We start from the raw sequence: 14,584 nt of genomic DNA, 5'->3' as shown, positions 1-14,584 counted from the left end.
TGTGTGTTTTGAAGCTTCTTTGGAAGAGCAGTCTGGTAAATAAAACAGTCAAACTGAATTGCCCTTGAAAACAATTTTCCTGTAAAAGCATAAATAAGTCATGATTTATGTTTATGTTCCAGTAAAAATGCGGCTGTGTGCATAATAATAAAATGGCCACAGATTATAAAATATAGAAGCAGAAAATAATATGTGCTACATTATTGGTTAAGAAAGCTCTAGCAGAGAACAGATTCATGGATTTCAAATATATCTCACAATGCAACTATGTGCATGTTTTAATGTCATCTAAGTAATTGAGAGTAAAGTTTTCTGGTGTCCAATAATTTTGGGTGCCCAGTGAGAGACATATAGTAACTGGTTTTAAGAAGTGCCTAGTTCCCAAAGCTCCAATTTACTACATTGAGATTTTAGTGACCTACACTCCTGCATATCAAGACACAGGGGTCTCAGAGTGGGCACTACAAAACAGAGACACCTCAAATCATGGATTCTTTTGAAAATTTAGGTCTGACTCTCTTTGTGCCAAAATATCCTTCCCTGGATAATGGAGCTGCTAACACAAACCTACCTCACAGAGATGTTATATGTACCGTAGAGTAATAAGCATTCTTGTTTTAATCCTTATAGGATAGACATGTGTGGTAAACGTCTGTCTCAAATCTGGACTTAGAGTTCAACATCTGAGTGTTTACTGTACCTCCCCCAAGCTCACTACCAGCTTGGATTTTATCTCGCTGCCACCAACTAGGACTATACGAGGGCCATTAACCTGACGATCACCCAATGCGTTTCCCTGGGACCCCAGACCCAGAACCCTGGCTCCCTTATCTCATGGGAAAACAAGCTCTTCCCCTTGTCCCTCGTTACTGCTCCCCGCTTCCCCCCCCCTGCCTGGTGAGCCTGGGCGATGCAGGTACTTAACCCTGAAGGCAAAACAAAGAGGAAACACCCTCCCCTGAGAGCCGATGCATTCAATCTAAGTAAAGCAATAAGCAGGACCCCACCCCCCCTTCTGTAGCCTCACCGGAGAGAATCCCAAAAACCTCAGCCAGGTTAAAAAAAAGAACTTTAATAAAAAGAAAAGACAAAACAAAAATATTACTGCCTTTAGAGGAGACAATCACGAGCTCGTGCTATAAGAACAATAATGATAACAGTCTGATTAAAAGATAGCCAAATTAAACCAGTCCAGCACATCAACACAACATGTACAATACAACAAAAAGCATAAACAGCTATTGCCTTTGCCTTGTTTACACTTGTAGGAGAAATTAGAAAGAAATAGGAGTTAGCAAAAGATGTTTTCTCCATAGCTGGGGAAACAAAAAGACCCAGAAAAAAAAGCCAAACAACTCCAGAGGTCCACCCTACTTTGAAAAATCCTGTTCTTCGATTGGTCCTCTGTCAGGGTTGTTCCCTTTGGAAACCCTTTACAGTAAAGAAAATAACCTTACCTTACCTATCTACTTACTGACAACATGTTATAAAAATAAGATATCCACAGGTGCCAGTAAAGACTATTCTATTTCCAGGCCTCCATAATATGAGTGTGCAGAGTTACAACATTGTCCTAACAGGGGTCAGTATTAACTTCAGTAGACACTGTTCAAGGTCCTTCGCACCCTTAGCACTCCTTAAATCACATGAACCAAATGTTAACTGCCTCTTAAGTGATGAGAAAACAATGGACTTTTCTGGAGTGATCTCATCAAAAACTGCAGAGTACCTCTCCAGTACATTCCACAGAGATCAAATAACATACTTTTACCGTCTTCATGCAGGGCCAGCTGCACTTTTTATTTCTCTAATCAGACTCTGACTTTAATTCTAACTCTCTCGCTTTCTTTAATTATCGCTATTTGGTAGTTAATTATTTCCCTCTTTTACTCGCTTCCCGCTACTATTTTGTTCCTCATCTTCGCTCTCTCTTTAAGTCATACAGTGTTTTCCTTTCTAATCATGTATCTGAGATCAACTCAGTCTCGCGAGACCCCCTAACTGACCATGTGCATAATGGCCACTTCTCCCTAATAGCACATCTACTACCGGGGGCTTCGTCGGTTCACATCAGGCATGATTCCCTAGTGCTCCCATTCTCTATCTCCCTTCTTTAACAACATCTGCTTCAAATATAGCACTCTGCACCATTCCATCCAGGAGCTTAGGGCTACAGGACTTATCTTAGATCACCCCCGCTACTTCCCTGTCCTTCGCAATGACAGAGAGAAACAATATGCCGGAGTCAAAAGAGCGGCAAACCATTCAAAGTTATGGGAGGAACTTTGCAGGCAAAGCATCGATCAGTCCTCGCAAGTGTCCCCCTTCCCAACTTCGACACCACAGAGCTTGTCTGTGTCCCCTGTTGCTTCCCATGCCCCTGGTTCCATTTCCCCTTTAGCAAAACATGATCCAGTTCCCCACCCAGTCCCTGTTCCCATTTCCCCCCCCGCCGCCCACTTCCTGATTGACTGCAGACTATATAGAGAAAATGAGTTTTGCCTTAGCTATTCCTTAACCAAATTTGAAGACTGAATTAACTAACCAAATCCTGAAAATATGAACAAGGCATTTAACCAATTATATTCCACCACCTCATGTTGGTTACACGCCAACAAAATGAATTAAAACACAGACAGCACCAATTCAAGAACCAGACAGAGACCATGCAAATAAACATACAAAACAATACAGAAGTGAGGATTTCACAACTACATCTATACAGACATAACGGTTTTCCAGCTGTGTCTATTGATACGTGAGTTCTTGCCAGACAGGTTGCTATCTTCTAGGCTATTCCGTTTCTCTGGAGGTGATAGAAATATCAGGACAGGATTCCTAATAGCCCAATAGCACCTTATTTCAACGTGACTAGTTTGGAATGTCAGGATGTGATCATACACTTCCCAGCTTATGGCTGCCTAACTACGTGTTAGCTGAAGGCCTTAGCCTGTCACAGTAAGAGAAGGCCATTATACAGACATTATTTTGATTCTTTCTTTTATACCTCTGTAACTAGCTAAGTGATAAGAATACACCTAAATTCTTAAAGTATAGGCCTTTGCAGACAGGCATGAATATCTATATCCTAACAGAGCTCTGTGTGTGCTGCGGTGTGACTTGAAGCTGCTTTGGCCCAGCTATTTAGCTCCCTGATCATAGTGATGAAGTTGAGGTTGGGAGGAGGAGAGCACATAGAAAAAGGAGGTATTGCTGCAAAATGAGGGCTGATTTCAATGGAAATTAGGCATCTAGACACATCTGAGGGGGCCTAAATGGTATAATTTATGCCTGGAGTACTGTTTGCAAAAGAAGAGGTGGTATTACGCCCTTCATTGAAAATGTATCCCTTCAAATACATTGAATGGCTGTAGGGCATGCCATAATTATATCCATTAAAATTCATGACACCTAATAGTACAACAAATCTATTTTAATGTCCTGTATGTAACAGTCCTCTGAATTATCTATTAGAAACTAAAGAAAGGTAATAGATTTTAGATATAAATGACAATGCTAAGTAAACCAATCACAGCCCTGAAAGAAAATTTTTTTTGAAACACATCCTTTGATTAAGTGATCTAGAAGTTAGACAAAAAGATCAAATAATAGACTAGACATGCTTGGGGATAATATATTTATATTTCTAACAAGCCAATTAAAAATCACCATGGATAGTTTTTTTTTATGTTTCTGATATTCAAAATAAACAAAGTCCATTGTTCTATTCAAGGAAATTGTAATCCAGGAGTGAAAGCAAAAGTAATTATTGCTCGCATGTTAAAGCCTCCAAGAATGAATGTGTGATCTGACAGTTCGGAAAAGAGATCACACTTTTTTAATATTCCTGGTTTTAAGCACTACAAAGGAAGAAGAAAATGTTTAGCACTTAAGAATTTTTGTCTAAGTTTCCAGAGAGATAACGTATCTAGCACACTGAAAACCTCATACAATCAAAGAGATCTTATTATGACTCAGCTAGTTAAATCTGTTCCTTCCTGCCCACTAGACTTTCTCTTCGTCCCATACTTAAATGATTCATTATGCACAGTGAGTCTAAAAAATAAAAATCAACAACAACTATTGGGAAAGTCATACAATCAGGGCAGCAGGAAACAAAATTTTCCAAGCATGGAAGCTAATATAGCTGTTGAAACACCAGTAAACACTGAGAATATGATCACTGGGCTTTCTTTGCTGAGGTATTTGTGAGATCTGTGAGAGGAGCTGAGGTTAGGCTATCTCAACACCATCAGTGGTAGTTAGAGGAGAAAGATAAAATAAAAGAAAATCACAATTGAACATACTCTATTTTTCCCTCCTTGTGCCAAAGAATGGGTTTCAGGGACATGCATAAATTAGAATTAGGATTCAAATAATTTAGTGATTGAGCAATTTAATATTATTAAGGGAACACTCAGCAGTAAGAAACTTTAATTTGAGCTCCCACTGTCTCACCTAATCAACTTGGAAAACAAAAACATATTTTCTACATGGTGAGATAGAATAATAACAAAACTAGCACTTTCATAGTTTAAAAATAATCATTGTGTAACAAGCTATTTAGTTTTGTTCATTAGATGTCAGTTATTTATAATTGGTTTTGTATTAAGATTTGAAGATATGAAATGGACAGTGTTGCCTAAACTTTTAAGAATTCTGAGGATGTTACAGTGAGGATAATATAGTAAACATATAGACTTGGATGGTGTGGTAAGTGTTTTACCACAGATTTAGAAGGTATAAACTATAAGGTTGCTTAAATACATCTCTCTTTTGGGGAATGTGAGGTGAAAATAATACTTCTAGTATATTGTAATTGTGTCACCCTCCAAAAAATCAAATTGTTTATTTAATCTAGATACAAAAACATTAAAAAGTGCTGATTTTGTTGGTCACAATTTACAACTGTGAAGAATAAGTAATTGTATCCCCTATATATTTGTGGAAGCACAAAATAAAAATGGAAAAAATAATGTTAACTTTTTTATAGAACATAAACGAGGATGATTCTAGGGAAAGTACCTGGGCAAGCAAAACTCTGATACCGTTATGAGTCAGGGAACTCATTTAATGAAAAATATTCTCAAATAAAATAGTCAGCCCAGGCTTGATATTGGAATGCATGATATTCTGTTCTATATAGGTTCTTTTACTGCACACATCTTCTTAGTATCTGAGTGAGTTCTAGTAGTGCATTAAGTCACTAATATCTGTCACATGTTTGTTTTTCTCATCCTCTCCCCAGTGGAAGAAGTGTGTTTGAACTTTTTAATATATGCACAAGTTGCTATATGTTAGTTAAAGAAGGCAAGGTCATAAAATTAAATGATAAACACAAGTTCTACCCTTCAAACCAATGCACATTCTTTCTCATTTTTGGGTGATTAATGTATTGCAGTACCCGATATTGTCCTATTCTTAATTCTAGTTTGAGTCTCACTGATAGCTCATGTTCAGACAATTATGTACATTACTCCACAAGTACTTTTCAGAGTTGTGGCTTTTAAGGATTGATTTCCCCCATGTTATAAGCATGACCTACATTTGTTATTCTTGGGTGTATAACTTTACATTTGGCTGTATTAAAATGCATGTTTTTTGTTTGCATCAACCTTATATTCCAAAAATGTCTACAGAATCACATTATCCAGATTTAGGGTAGTAGATCTCCACTGGTAATATGCAAAACTTGCTGATTTCTGGTTTCAATCAGTTTCCACTATGTTTTTTTACATCTTAAGTTCCATCTTACATCCCTTCTGTTTTATTATGTTTAGAATTTGTTGGAATCCAAAATGGCAAAAATTAAACTAGTACATTGCATTAAGCTCTATGCACTGCATGTGACTTCATGAGATATCATAGGTACAGGTTTTAGTAGGCTATATTCCACATAGAAGAGCTACCAAGTAATCAGTTATGAATAATTTCATTATAAGAATAAATCTAAACCATCATATTCGGCCTCAAATATATTGTATGTATTAAAATACTTCAACAACTTCATGTATCCAAAAATGGCTCTCCAGGAACATGGCTGCTTTTATTTCCATTTTTGAAATATAAGCTAAACAATTTCTTCATGGTTTTAGATTTGGATCTTCATATTTGGACAACATGCCTAAAATTTCCAATATACTGAAATTGCTCCAACTTCTTTCCAATCTAGATTGGAAATCGACTTCAGAAGCATCAATTGTAACAGACTTTTGCCAGAAAAACTTCCATGACTGAGTTACCTCTGATAATTAGCCAATGGATCCTAAGTACTTTAACTTTTTTCCTCTTCAGATCCATGTATCAGTGGCTAAAAGTTTGTGATTTACATAGAAATTCATCCATGTCTCCTCATATCACCATGTCTCCATATGTCTCTATGCTATAGTTTACTTTGAAATCAGGATGTTTCATGAGAATGTGTCTGTTTTGATTAAATTGTCAGGAAAAAGTTGCAATGAATCAATCCAATTTTCTTCTTCCATTTCAAGAATGACAGTGTTTTATTTTGATATAGTCAAAAAAAATTTACTTTACTGTTTTGATTCATTTTAATATATCAAAATATAATTTTAATAGTATATATCTGATATGCAATATTTTGATGTTATCAACATGATATGTTCCAATAGTCATGAATCAACATTTTTCTAAATTTTTGTTTCAAGGAAAAATTTACAACTTTAGCTTTTCATTCTGATTTGGAATGAGAACAAACATTGAATGTCAGATTTCTCCTGGAATGGTAATTCCATTTTCTAACCAATGCTACTCATACATAACTGTTTACATAACTGGAGGGAAACAATTTCTTGTACTTTTCTCTTTATTGTGTACTGTATCATTTCTAAATTACTACTAATTGTATATGAAATAGAAGTACTTTGTGAATCCAAAGAAGAGATGTTATCTAGATGATTTGCAACCCATATGATTTTGTTTTTGTCATTCTTTAAATTCATATGGCTAGAGAATGAGGCTCCATATAAGTCTGCTGTTTCATATTACTGATTTGACTGTGGTTAGAAAAACAAAAAGTGACATCTAGAATCCATCCAGACAATAAGATGCTATAATATCATAATAACTGATCAGTAGAGATGGTCCAACCAAGAGTCCTCTAATCTTGTTGGGGCTAGGACTCTCCTTACATGTTTATACAGAGTCAAGCATGTTCTCATTGCTGAAATAACAGGTTATATTAGTGTATCTACAAAACCATTGTATTATGTCTGTATGTAGTGCAATACACAGAAATGGAATAAATCTGCCTGTAATCAAATCTTCCAATGCACACTTGTGTTTTTTGTTATGTTTTTGGTTTGTATTTGCATAAAGAATATGAGCATATTAAGTAAATGAGGCTACACTTATGTTATGGAAAGGTCGGCAAAAAGTTTAAAAAAGTTTAAAAAATGGCAAAACTTGTGAATTTAGTGAAGATATTGATTTACATAAAGTGGAGTCCATTCACTGCTGCAGAATGCAATTATACAATCAATTTTTTAAAATAAACGGTATCCTCACTATCTGCTCTTGGATAACCTACTGTTTAACTTAAATGACTAAACACAAAACAGCCAATAGAGTAATATGTATTTTCCAAGTAAGGGTTCAGTTTTAGTCTTTTCATAACTTTGATGAAAAGTGCTTAAATTACACAAATGGGAAAACTTTTCCCCCCTTACATTAAATTATACAGCCTTTTTGAGACTTACAGAATGTCCATGAATCCAGATTATTCTCAGTGAATAAAGCTCTAAACCAGGGATGGGCAAACTTTTGGGTTCGAGGGCCACATCTGGATGAGGGAATTGTATGCAGGGCCATGAACGTAGGGCTAGGGCAGGGGGTTGGGGTGTGGGGGTATGCAGGGAGGGGTCAGGACAAGACGTTGGGGTGCAGGAGGATGCAGGGTGCAGGAGGGAGCTCAGGGCAGGGGGTTGGGGTGCAGTAGGGGAACGGTGGGGTGCAGCAGAGGGTTGGAGACTCAGGGCAGGGAGCTGGGGTGCGGCAGGGTGCTCAAAGCAGACGGTTAGGGGGATCAGAGCAGGATGTTTGGGTGGATGGTGCAGGAGGGGTTCAGAGTGCGGGCTCCATCCTGGTGCCGCTTACTTTGAGCGGCTCCGGGGTGGCAGCAGCATGAGCGGGGCTAAGGCAAGCTCCCAGCCCTGGACCCACGCTGCTCCTGGAAGTGGCTAGCATGTCCAGCAGTGGATCCTGGGGATGGGGTGGGGCAGGTGGCTCTGCTGCGCGTTGCCCTTGTCTGTGGGTACCATCCCCTGAATCTTCCTTTGGCCATGGTTCCCTGTTCCCAGCCAATGGGATCTGTGGGAGGGGGTGATGCCTGTGGGTTAGAGTAGGGCTCAGAGGCCTCTGACCTCTCCCCCCGCCCGCCAGGATCGCAGGGACGTGATACGGAGCGGTACGGGGCCAGGGCAGGCAGATAGTCTGCCTTAGTCCCACTGTGCCGCTAGTGATCCTATGGGCCGGATTGAAAGCCCTAATGGGCCAGATCCAGCCTGCGGGCCGTAGTTTGCTCTCCCCTGCTCTAAACTGATAAAAATCACATAGGGCTAGGAAACCATATGGCTTAGTGTTGCCAAGTGATTGTACACTTGAAACAGGGCCTTTACAAAGGAGTTATAATGCATATAACAATTACCTTTCTTTAGTTAAATTGTTGACATCTGTGCACGATTACATTGTTGCATTAATACCTGCTGAGCCAACCCATTATATGGTGCTTGAGGGTTACGACTGACATTCAAAGTTAACTTTGAATTTTAGTGACTGCAATAAGCTTGTTTATAAAGGGAACATGATCTTACTTTATAGAAATAGAATCGTCTACAAATTAATATCTAGAACAAATGCAATACGCAGGCTTTCACTGCCACCAGATTAGAGAGACTTTTTTTTTCAGTTCTCATTGCCTTTTTGGGGAGTATCAAGGGCAAATGAAAAAAAACAATATACATTTTGTGTGATCTCATTATATTAGAAAGGAGAGGATACACTTCATATATTGTCATTAAGGAAACAAAGAAGCTATTTGTATATCTAAAGTAATGGGAGTTTAGAAGCACTATGTAAATCATTGATCATTACATATCCCAGTTCACCACAGAAGATGTTGCTTGCAAAGTGCTGTATTTTGCCTTATTCTGTATGCTGTCTTTGCACTGAAAGATAGTATAGTACTAGGAAAGTTATTGCTCATATAGACTCGTGCAATATAGAATACAGAATGGCAATCTTTTCACAAAAGCCTTGATTCTTATCTGAATGGCCTGGGCACCCATCAGCACATATGTTATCTGAAAATCTTTCTTACTGCTTGCATGCTTAATGACAGAAATTTGTGTTTTCTATATTCTCTTTCTGCTGGTCTGGTTTATTTGTAGAACATTTTGCTGACCAGTAGAAATCTGAACATTAGATTACAGTGTGGTCCTTTGTTTTTGGACAGCAGAGATCGTAATCATGAGTCTAACAAGTTTAACTTCAAAATATGGGAGGTACAGTAGACAGAAAGGCATGTTTAATGGCTTTTAAACACCTCCTCAGGATATTTTAAGAATAACATTGACTGACCATCCAAGAAACCATTCCCATTCCTTTTTTTCAGCAAAACAGTTTTTACATGAAGGAGATGGTAGAGTAAAAATAGACAAGACCCTTTCTCATTTTCGAAAATGTTTAGCAGGCATTACAGAAGACAAAAGGGAGTAGGGCTGGAAATACAGAGATAAGAAAACCATATTGAAATTGCGAATGCTTGGATAGGTGAAAAATCTTGCACATACCATTTATAAAACTGCCGAAAGAAGACATTATTCCAAACACATTACTGCTGGCAGGTGAGTGATGTTTACATAACATCACAAAACAGCAAGTCCATTTCAGCCAAGCAGCCTCCCTCACTAGATGCTCCAGTATAGCTGAGTTACAATCCATGTATTGCCCAGATAACTCTACACATCCCCCTGCTATGATCTTGTGGTCCAAGAATGGCCATTTTGGTCCCTGGTACAATTTAGGACTGACTTAGGCTGCTAGATATAATCTAGAACACCCCTAACATCCGACCAGGCTGTTTTGGGAGTCAGGAAGCATTGGAAATAAAGGCAGTATGGCCAAGCTCTCTTTCTCCTTCAGTTGACCAATATGCTGGATACCTGGAGGGGTTTACTGTAGAGCCATTACTACTTTCGGTTTTCACCAAGAAGGTTGGTGGTGATTGGACATCTAATATACTGAATGCCAGTGAAAATATGGTAGGATCAGAGTCTAAAATAGGGAAAGAACAAGTCAGAAATGACTTAGACAAGTTAGATATCTTCAAATCACCAGTGCCTGATGAAATGCATCCTAGAATACTCATAGAGCTGACTGAGGAGATATCTGAGACATTAGCAATTATCTTTCAAAAGTCATGGAAGATGGGAGATATTCCAGAAGACTGGACAAGGGCAAATATAGTGTCCATCTACAAAAAGGGAAATAAGGACAACCCGGGGAGTTACAGACCAGTCAGCTTCACTTCTTTACCCAGAAAGATAATGGAGCAAATAATTAAGCAATCAATTTGCAAACACCTTGAAGATAATAAGGTGACAAATAAAAGTCAGCATGGATTTATCAAGATCAAATCATGTCAAACTAGCCTGATAGCTTTCTTTGATAGGGTAACAAGCCTTGTGGATAGTAGGGGAAGAGGTAGATGTGGTATGTCTTGACTTTTGTAAGGCTTTTTGATACTCATATGACCTGCTCATAAACAAACTAGGGAAATACAACCTAGATGGAGCTACTATAAGGTGGGTGCATAACAGATTGGAAAATCATTCCCAGAGAGTAGTTATCAGTGGTTCACAGTCATGCTGGAAGGGTAAAATATGTGGGGTCCCACAGGGATCGGTTCTGGGTCTGGTTCTGTTCCATATCTTCATCAATGATATAGATAATGGCATTGAGAGTACACTTATGAAGTTTGCAAAGGATACCAAGCTGGGAGGGGTTGCAAGTGCTTTGGAGGATAGGATTAACATTCAAAATGATGTGGATGAGGGCTTCTCAAACAGAGGTCGCCACTTGTGTAGAGAAAACCCTGATGGGCCGGGCCAGTTCATTTATCTGCCCCATCCGCAGGTCCGGCCGATCGCAGCTCCCACTGGCCGTGGATCGCTGCTCCGACCCAATGGGAGCTGCTGGAAGTGGCAGCTAGTAAGTCCCTAGGCCTGCGCTGCTTCCAGCAGCTCCCATTGGCCCAGAGCAGCAATCTGCTGCCAGTGGGAGCCACGATTAGCCGGACCTGAGGATGGGGCAGGTAAAAAAACCAGCCTGGCCACCAGGGGCTTTCCCTACACAAGCAGCAACCCCTGTTTGAGAAACCCTGATCTGGACAAACTGGAGAAATGGTCTGAAGTAAATAGGATGAAATTCAATAAGGACAAATGCAAAGTACTCCACTTAGGAAGGAACAATCAGTTACACACATACAAAATGGGAAATGACTGTCTAGGAAGGATTATTGTTGAAAGTGATCTTGGGGTCATAGTGGATCACAAGCTAAATATGAGTCAAGGGTGTAACACTGTTTCAAAAACAGCAAACATCATTCTGGGACGTGTTAGCAGGAGTATTCTAAGCAAGATACGAGAAGTAATTCTTCTGCTCTACTCCGCGCTGATTAGGCCTCAACTGAGTATCGTGTCCAGTTCTGGGCACCACATTTTAGGAAAGATGTGGACAAATTGCTGAAAGTCCAGGGAGGAGCAACAAAAATGATTAAAGGTCTAGAAAACATGATTTATGAGGGAAGATTAAAAAAAAATTAGGTTTGTTTAATCTGGAGAGGAGAAGACTGAGAGGGGACATGATAACAGTTTTCAAGTATATAAAACGTTGTTACATGGAGAAAGGAGAAAAATTGTTCTTCTTAACATCTGAGGATAGGATAAGAAGTAATGGGCTTAAATTGCAGCAAGGGCTGGTTAGATTGGACATTAGGAAAAACTTCCTAACTGTCAGAGTTATTAAACACTGGAATAAATTGCCTAGGGAGGTCGTGGAATCTCCATCATTGGGGATTTTTAAGAGCAGGTTGGAGAAATGCCTGCCAGGGATGGTCTAGATAACACTTCGTCCTGCCTTGAGTTCAGAGGACTGGACTAGATGATCTTTCGAAGTTCCTTCCAGTTCTATGATACTATTAATCTTATACACAGAAAATTCCCAGACAGCCAGCTAAACTGGCATTATTGATGCTTTGTACCATCACATCAAAGCAATGCAGCCACAGTGGGCCTTGAGTATCTCTCTCTCTTACTCCCTTCCTTCCACAAGAGTCCATGAAACCCCTACTTCATTTTGATCTGAGCTGAGTTGCCAATGATTCCGTGCTGAGGCTGGGTGATACACCTTCAGAAGCCACCAGGTGGCCAGTCCTTCCCCTGTCACCACCACCACAGAACTGTCTTCCTAATTTCCTTTACATAGTCTCAGCACTGTATAAATATCAACTAAGTGACTTAGAGGGGGAAGGGAAGAGTGACCACGTTCCCATGCCTAAGTGGCAGGATTAGGGAAAATCATCTCTTCATTCCAGTTGCTCTGAAACTAACTCCAGGGTAGTGAAGCCTCCTAACTGTCAACCCAGTCTTTAGGCAACCTGTGGGAGTCCCTAACAAGAGAACACCAGGGATTATGGGCCTGATTCAAAATCAACTGAGCCATTAGTATGATTCTTATTGACTTCAGTAGACTTTGAAACTGATTTTGTGCACAGTTTTAATCACTGTGCATAAGGATAATGATGTTTCATTCCCCTGATGATTCATTGCAACCCATTTGTAATTAGAGGTATATTTTTGCCCTCCCATACTGGGTGGCTGGGGAATACTGCAGTAGTCCTCTTTTCCCTAAAATATCAGCATAAATTAATTTCAGCCAGTCTCCTGTAGTCGGATTGCCAGAATTACAATTCAATACATTCTTAATTCATGAACCACTTGGTCTTTGAACTAATAGCTGGTATCTTTTTGACTTTCAATTTGGCTAGAAAATGTTCCTTACAATTGCTTCCCTCCTGCTTGGCCTGAGATTGAGGTACTTTTTGTATATTGAGAAGGACTGTTCAGATGATAAGAATTGAGTCAGCCCTCACACATGCTTCAACATTTTTTTCAGTTTGATTTTGATTTCCTTAATATTTATGGTTCCTTTCCATGTTTCAGTGGACCCATCTGGGCAGGCACCTGATACGACAACAACCATATACCTACAACAGGATATGAAACGAAGCTGCTCAGTTCCCTGCTGTGATACCACAGAAGCAAAATGATCTATTTTTTTTCTTTTTTTGTACTTGCTGTCTAGACATCCACATTAGCTCTAGTTGGCATCAAGTGAATGCTCTCCTCTCCCGCCCAAACACACACTGAGTGCATTGCTTTTGATTCAGACATGGTTTATTGATCTGACCCTTTTATCCCCTGAAGACTGAGATTTCTATGCTACCTTATTTAGCCCTTTCATGGCTCTATGACGATTTTATAAATCCAAAAGATAAGTAGACTACACAATTTTCTTCCACGTCAGGTCAGAATCTAGCCTCAGTTTCTGGGAAGCTCTTTATCTAAGATGCAGATGACAAGTTTGTACCTGATGTATTCCTCCAAACTCTTCCTTGTCTGAAAATTCGTTCAAACTCATTATAAATACTTTTTTTGATTCCAATTTGTTTCATCTGGTAGAAACACGTTGTCATTACTTGTATTATTTCTGTGAACAAAGTATTCATCAAATTTCTCCTACAGTATTTTATTATTGTCTTCCTTATCTTTACATTCAAATTGGGAGGATTTAAATTGTAAGTCATATAAATACTGAAAGACAGTAATCTGTTACCAAACATACAAGTAAGTCGTTGTACACTCTGTCTTTACAGTCCTACAAATGCTGGCATGTGAGTAACTTCCAGCATGGGAGCAGTTAGTGAGCGGATACCTGATTCTATGTCACCTCTTGATTCTGACCTCCTTCCTGAGATATATGTAAAGGATCATACAGGTTTATTCTTGTTCCTATTTAAGTTCTGTGATCCTGCAATAGTTTTGGTGCTGTGTTCAGTCAGACTATTCCATTGAGAGTGATCAGATGTCCCAATTTTATAGGGACAGTCACAATTGTTGGGTTTTTTTTTCTTATATAGGCTCCTATTACCACTTATCCCCTGTCCCAATTTTTCACACTTGCTGTCTGGTCACTCTAATTCCGTTAAATGGTTAAAATAATAACTTCTAATGGGTTAATGATTGGCATATTTTTGTAATCAAATCTCTCCCATTCCTTAGTATTGTGCAGTGTTTGCTTATTATACCATATAAACTACAGTCTGGATCTTCTTATCATATGTGCAATATGCCTCAGGTGGCACATGATCAGGAGTCGTCACCGAATTTGGTCCGCTGGTTGGATCATTAGCTTTCCTGTCTCTAGCATCTATCACTTTAGTTTGTGTAAGTCCACGCGTCCTGTTTCACTGAAAATGCTTGTCCTTATAATGCAGATAGGAACT

Source organism: Chelonoidis abingdonii, chromosome 1 (genome assembly GCF_003597395.2).
Source record: "Chelonoidis abingdonii isolate Lonesome George chromosome 1, CheloAbing_2.0, whole genome shotgun sequence".
Lineage (NCBI taxonomy): Eukaryota > Metazoa > Chordata > Testudines > Testudinidae > Chelonoidis > Chelonoidis abingdonii.
This window is presented reverse-complemented; position numbering follows the sequence as displayed.